The 7,129-nt window shown below is 30.9% G+C and overlaps 1 protein-coding gene across 8 annotated transcripts in view; it reads right to left on the bottom strand.

The window, feature by feature from the left end:
• Positions 1–7,129, bottom strand: part of LOC145326964 (uncharacterized) — a 134,046-nt gene that overhangs the window by 64,031 nt on the left and 62,886 nt on the right. The window lies entirely within an intron of this gene.

Raw genomic sequence — 7,129 nt, 5'->3', positions numbered from 1 at the left:
ATATTATATTCTTGGGTTAAGATTTTGAATCATACCTATTAACATTTGTGAGAATTAAGGTCGAGATTGATTAATCATTGTCCTGTCCCTCCCTCTCAGTCTCTTATGATCTTCTTCTTGACCAAACACTTTCTAAATGATTTATTAAAAGCGAAGCTTTTCTATAATTAGGGTCGGTACGTACGTCGTTCCGAGATGGATAGCTTTTTTCGTTAATTTATTCATGTTAGAATTGTCATATAGATTTCAAACTTTGCGTGATAATTCCTGTAGTAGTTAGGTACGATTTAGAAAGCGTAGCAACTCTATTTTCATTAACAGAATGTCCGTATGTCCATTTTAAACATGTTGTTTTTTCTACTTTTTTAACAACAAATTTTTATGTCTTCTAATTATCCGTTTGATCTGATTTTTGGTATATTGACTCCTGGGACAACAAAGTACAATATTATAAGCGAAGCTACTCTAAATCAAGTCCTAAAAATGTATGTATGTCCATATACATTATCCTGTATCAAGCAGTTTTTCAACAAATGTACTTACAATTTTGCTTCGACCCTTATTCTTTTATATTCTGATTATTCGGTTCTGACACTTTACAAGTGTTAATGTCCGTTTGTCCTACCGTTTCAGTCCTTCGCTTTTATGGATGTTGTCATCCTTGTTTATTTTATCTATCTGTTAGTAATGGCAATCCAAATAAGTGGCAAGTCCAGAAAAGGTGCAGGGTATATTTGATTGAATTATTAGAGTACCCAAAGTTTTGTAATTAGACTCTCCTCCATTAGAGTACCCAAAGTTTTGTAATCAGACTCTCCCCCATAAGAGACTACGAAGCAAATCGTGATTGGTTGGTTTAAATTAACAGTAACGAAACTCTTTAAACCAATGATTATAACCGTTTTTTTTATCGTCATTTGGGATCTGTGTCAATTTATTGTCAATTGTCTTAACCCTTTATATCCCTGAATCAAAAATATATCAATAACAGATAAGATTTGTTATGGCTTGTTGTTAACTAAAGCCCATGGAGGGAGGGAGGGGACATTGGGCTCTAAATATTACTAAACCTAAAAATTTATAAACACATACATTGGCTTGAAATCTTTTAGTTGATCTCGATTGTGAAACTTTTTCACCTAAAATTATAATTTACAGAATAGGTAATTTTGTTTATCACAATTAGCATTGCATTGTCTTATCCTTTAAGATCCCTGACTGAATGAAGATTATACATAATAATGCTTTGTGTGTGGCCAGTAAGATCTCTGAAACTACTGACAATTTGATTTACAATTTTCAAGGAATTTGTTTTTTTTTTCATGGTAAACTTTTAGGCCATATTTAATTTGTAATAAAATGAGAATACTTACCATATAAAACTGGTATTGAATAAAATACTCCTTGCTATTATAAATATTACTACACAATTTTGTACGGACTCTTAGGATTAGCATAAACATAAAAATAATTTGTTCTATCCTGTCATTTGTCCACAGGTTCTAAAGGTGTTAAATATCATAATAAAACAGTATAATTATGGCTAGAACAAGTCTGTTACTTTACTGTCACAGAATCACATTAGAAACAAAATTGTAATAGTGTAATTCAGTGGTCAAGGGGGGATGGTCCTCTAAAATTGCAGAGAAAAAAATCTAATTAGATAACCTTAAATTAACAAAATTGTGAATATGATCTTTAAATCGATAAAATGCACAACAAAAACAATTTGGAAAAGCGAAGCTATTCTATTATTAGGATCGGTCAGCCAGTTTGTACGTTACGGTTAGCTCTTTTTGATATTTTAGGCATGTTAGAATTGTCCTATCGATTTCAAACTTTGCATGGTGTTTCCTGTAGTAGTTAGGTAGGATTTAGAAAGTGTAGTAACTCTATAATCTTTACCAAAATGTCCGTGCGTCCATTTTAACTTTTTTAACAGCATATATTTAATTATGTGATATAATCATTCGATTGATACTGATCCCTAGGACAACAAAGTACAATGTTATAAGCGTAGGATCTCTTTAATCAAGTCCTAAAATTTTTTTTAACAAATTCGTTTAGAATTCGTTTATTTAAAAGTAAGTTTTAATTGTGTATCCAGTATCAGTGTTAAAACCATTTTCTTTCTAATGTAAACTGATATCCAATTTTTTTTGTCTGTAGTGAAGGATCTCGCTAACCGCTGAACCGATCAGGTTCTCCTTCACAGGGTAGCTTCTCATAGGTTCTGGGAAGGTTTCTAACTATTTTGGGGGAGGGTACAAAAACCCTCCGAAGAGAAATCGCCCCTAGAAAAAAATTACCCCCCCCCCAAAAAAAAATATATTTTTCTTCTAATAAAAGTTTAAAAAATAAGTCTTGGGATTTAACCCTCCTCAAGTGCCGCTAGTCTATAATACAAAGTAGAACGATGTCTGTCCGTCTGTCCCTTAAGATCTCAGTAACCACTGAACCGATCGGAAACTGCTCTTCAGGGAATATACCTACTGGTCCTGTGGTGGTTTCAGTCTTTTTTCATGGGGGGGTAGAACATCCCCCCCCCAAAAAAAAAATTAATTAAAGATTGAAAAGGAAGCGTTATGGAGAACCCATAAATTTTTTATGGTTCGCAGCACCAAAATATTTTTTTTTTAAATATGTTCGAAATAAGTAGTTGCATCTTAAATTTTGTTTTAGAATTACCTCTGCGGGCAAAGCCCCTACAGGCTAGGGTCGAAGCCGATAGTTCCTTTATATTCTACTAGCGGCTATGCTTTATAACAAAAATTTTGTTTGTGGGTGATTGATGAGGTGGGGATTTTTTTGGGAGGGTGATGGTACCCTACTCTAAAATCCTAGAAGCCTACCCAGTAGCTATGAGAAATTACATTGTAAAGTAGAACCATGTCGGTTAAGCGGCTAACGAGATTCTTCGGTACAGACAGACACACAGATATCCTGTGACTTTTATATAATAATTTGATGATAAATTCACTAAGTGAAAAAGTCTTTGATACTTCCCAGCTATTTATTGAAATATATTTCGGTGGACATTGCACCCTCATCAGTCTTGAGTTTAGTTGGATGTTAAAATTTGCTAAAATTAGATAATTTGCTGTTACGTTCAATCACCAATGGTCAATAACATCCGTTTGGTCTCTCATAGATAAAGAGAGACAATAGCAAGAAAGAACAGGACAAACCCCAAACTGTCCCAGTTTTGAGCAAGACGATTCCAGTTACGTCATATACGTTTCGGGAAAGAAAAAGGGAAGGGGGGAAGAAAATCTCTTCAAAAGAGATGGGAGAAAAGGGAAGATATTTTCTTCCCCCCTTCCCTTTTTATATGACGTCACAGGAATCGTCTTGCTCAAAACTGGGACAGTTTGGGGTTCGTCAAGAACAGAGAGAGAGAGAGGGTTAGAGAGGAAAGAAATAAACGAACCCAGTTATAGTGTCGACTGATTATGACGTTAAAAAAATTAGCCAATGAGAGGCCATTATTGACCCAATGGTAAAAATTATAGTGGCCTCTCATTGGCTAATTATTTTTTTTTACGTCATGATCAGTCCGACACTTTTACTGGGTTCAAATAAACCAAAAAGATTAGATCATATTAATTTTAAACGTCTTACGTAATATTGTTAGTTTTTATAATCCACACTCATTTGTTTTTCCTATCCCCATTGTTGAATTTCGGAATAAAAAAATAGTTTTATTGGACATACCATCTTTTTGGTCTCGTTTATAGATTTGCTACTATTTATCAATTGTACCAGCCATTATCAAATAAGATTTATAATAATTATAACATGCCTAGATTAGAGAAAAGAGCTGCGAGTTACGGATGAACAGACGGACCGATCATGCTTAAGAAAAGTCTCGCTGTTAATAACAGAAAGGAATAAAAGAAAGAGAAATAGTTAGAGATGGGAGAATAATATTAGTAACACTTATGTCAAGTGTCAATCCTTTCATTTGACATTGCCAAGATAGATATATATAGATAACATTACAAAACTTGCCTAGTAATCTTCCTCCAACTGAAGTTTAAAAACAAACAAACTTATGTTTGTTGGGGCTTATGGACCCCCGTAATGTTAGACCTTTCTACTTGTTCTGTTTTCGACTTGTTGTTGGTTGAATGATAAAAGTTTTGATGCAGGTTTATATGCTTTACTATGGAATTGTGTTGAGTCAAGTGTCTTTAGTATATGATTACGAGGTTATACGCTTCACTATGGAATGGTGATGAGTCAATTCTCTTTAATATATGAGTACGAGGTTCATATGCCTCACTCTGGAAGTATAATGAATCAATTCTCTTTAGTATATCAATGGGTACTATGGGTACTAGTTTCATATTCTTCACTATGGAATAGTGATGAGTCAATTCTCTTTAATATATGAGTACGAGGTTCATATGCCTCACTCTGGAAGTATAATGAATCAATTCTCTTTAATATATGAGTACGAGGTTCATATGCTTCACTCTAGAAATATGATGAATCAATTCTCTTTAATATATGAGTACGAGGTTCATATGCTTCACTCTAGAAGTGTGATGAATCAATTCTCTTTAATATATGAGTTCTAGGTTCATATACTTCATTCTACAATTATACTGAATCAATTCTCTTTAGTATATGATTACGATGTTTATATGCTTCACTCTAGTAGTGTGATGAATCAATTCTCTTTAACATGTCAGAGATTGATTAGATCTTGTTCACATCAGCCAACACATAGACATTGATAGATAGATAGATGGATAAATTCATATATAGATAGATAGATAGATAGATAGATAGATAGATAGATAGATAGATAGATAGATATATAGATAGATAGATAGATAGATAGATAGATAGATAGATAGATAGATAGATAGATAGACAGATAGATAAATAGATATATAGATATATAGATAGATAGATAGATAGATAGATAGATAGATATATAGATAGATAGATAGATAGATAGATAGATAGATAGATAGATAGATAGATAGATAGATAGATAGATAGATAGATAGATAGATAGATAGATAGATAGATAGATAGATAGATAGATAGATAGATAGATAGATTGATAGATAGATAGATAGATAGATAGATTGATAGATAGATAGATAGATAGATAGATAGATAGATAGATAGATAGATAGATAGATAGATAGATAGATAGATAGATAGATAGATAGATAGATAGATAGATAGATAGATAGATAGATATATAGATAGATAGATAGATAGATAGATAGATAGATAGATAGATAGATAGATAGATAGATAGATAGATAGATAGATAGATAGATAGATAGATAGATAGATAGATAGATAGATAGATAGATAGATAGATAGATAGATAGATAGATAGATAGATAGATAGATAGATATATAGATAATAGATAGATAGATAGATAAATAGATAGATAGATAGATAGATAGATAGATAGATAGATAGATAGATAGATAGATGGATAGATTGATAGATTTATAAATAGATAGATAGATAGATAGATAGATAGATAGATAGATAGATAGATAGATAGATAGATAGATAGATAGATAGATAGATAGATAGATAGATAGATAGATAGATAGATAGATAGATAGATAGATAGATAGATAGATAGATAGATAGATAGATAGATAGATAGATAGATAGATAGATAGATAGATAGATAGATAGATAGATAGATAGATAGATAGATAGATAGATAGATAGATAGATAGATAGATAGATATATAGATAGATAGATTGATAGATAGATAGATAGATAGATAGATAGATAGATAGATAGATAGATAGATAGATAGATAGATAGATAGATAGATAGATATATACAAAGATAGATATATTAAGATTATTAGATATGTAAAGATAATCAGAAGAGTTTATAAATAGATAGAAAATGATAGAAAGATAGAAAGATGGTTTGAATATAGATAAGAAAGGGAATAATATAGGTAAGGGGGAAATACTAATATCCCTGTAGGAAAAGAAATGGGAGGTATAGACATAGAAAATGGGTGTGGTCGGCCCATCACTTTTTGGATACCTTTATAGAATATCTTCACTACAAAACATAAATAACATACTAAATAAAACAAGGTTTTTTTCATAAATTTAATTACATTCCATTATATAAAAGACTTCTTATTTTGGCATATTTTGACTTATAAAATTTTGACCGTTTCCCATTTTATTACAATTCCTATTGCATTTTTATCAGTAACGTCATAATAGTTATTTCTCGCATCGTATTATAAACGGCTTTCCGCGGATATAGAAAGTACAATTATAAGATTAAAACTAGTTTTTTTTAGCCCCGAGATGCCGAAGGCACGGGCTAAAAAAACTTGTTTTAATCTTATGATTGTACATTTCTATATTCGTAGAAAACTGGATATAATACGATGCTAGACATAGTTTTTTCGTATGGATGAGAACCGGTTCCTATCCACCGGATTCGAATGAATACGAGAAATCGATTTAAAAGTTAAAGTTAAATTTAAAAGTACCACCTTCTTCTTAAATTCAATTTGCATGGTGTAGTAATCAAGTATATATTACTATGGGATACGCTCCTATAGGCCTGTAGCGCCACTTTAAATTTTATATTTTTAAACCTTCCCTGTTTATAAGAAGTTACATTGTAAAGACGTACGTACATATATCCTGTTGCTTTTATGTAAGTTATTTACATTAAAAAAAAACATTTGAATGAATTTATTATTGAAAAACATGCAAATTTGAAGATAAATCAAATAAATACTCAATTATTTACAAATCATACAAATAAATAATAATACAATATGAATTTGGTGATATTTTTAAGGTCGACTAGATATCTCAAACTGGGTTAAGTTGTAGTACAAAGATTTTACAAAATATTAAAGTTTTTAAAAAAAATATTTAAAAATACATGGATCATTTTTTGGATTTGCTCAGCATTTCATTTGAAAATTGAGACAAAAAGTAGATTTTTGTGTTTTTGCAATTTAAACATAAAAAAAAACTATTTCGTTTTGCATACTGATATTTAGACTATAAAGTTTCATTACAAATAATACATTTTTAATATGGCTCTAATTACCACTCCTTTTTGCTGAATTAGACCCAGCTATACCCAAAAAT

This window comes from Acartia tonsa, chromosome 8 (assembly GCF_053477335.1).
Source record: "Acartia tonsa isolate MP-2025a chromosome 8, ASM5347733v1, whole genome shotgun sequence".
NCBI classification, from domain to species: Eukaryota; Metazoa; Arthropoda; class Copepoda; order Calanoida; family Acartiidae; genus Acartia; species Acartia tonsa.
This window is presented reverse-complemented; position numbering and strand designations above follow the sequence as displayed.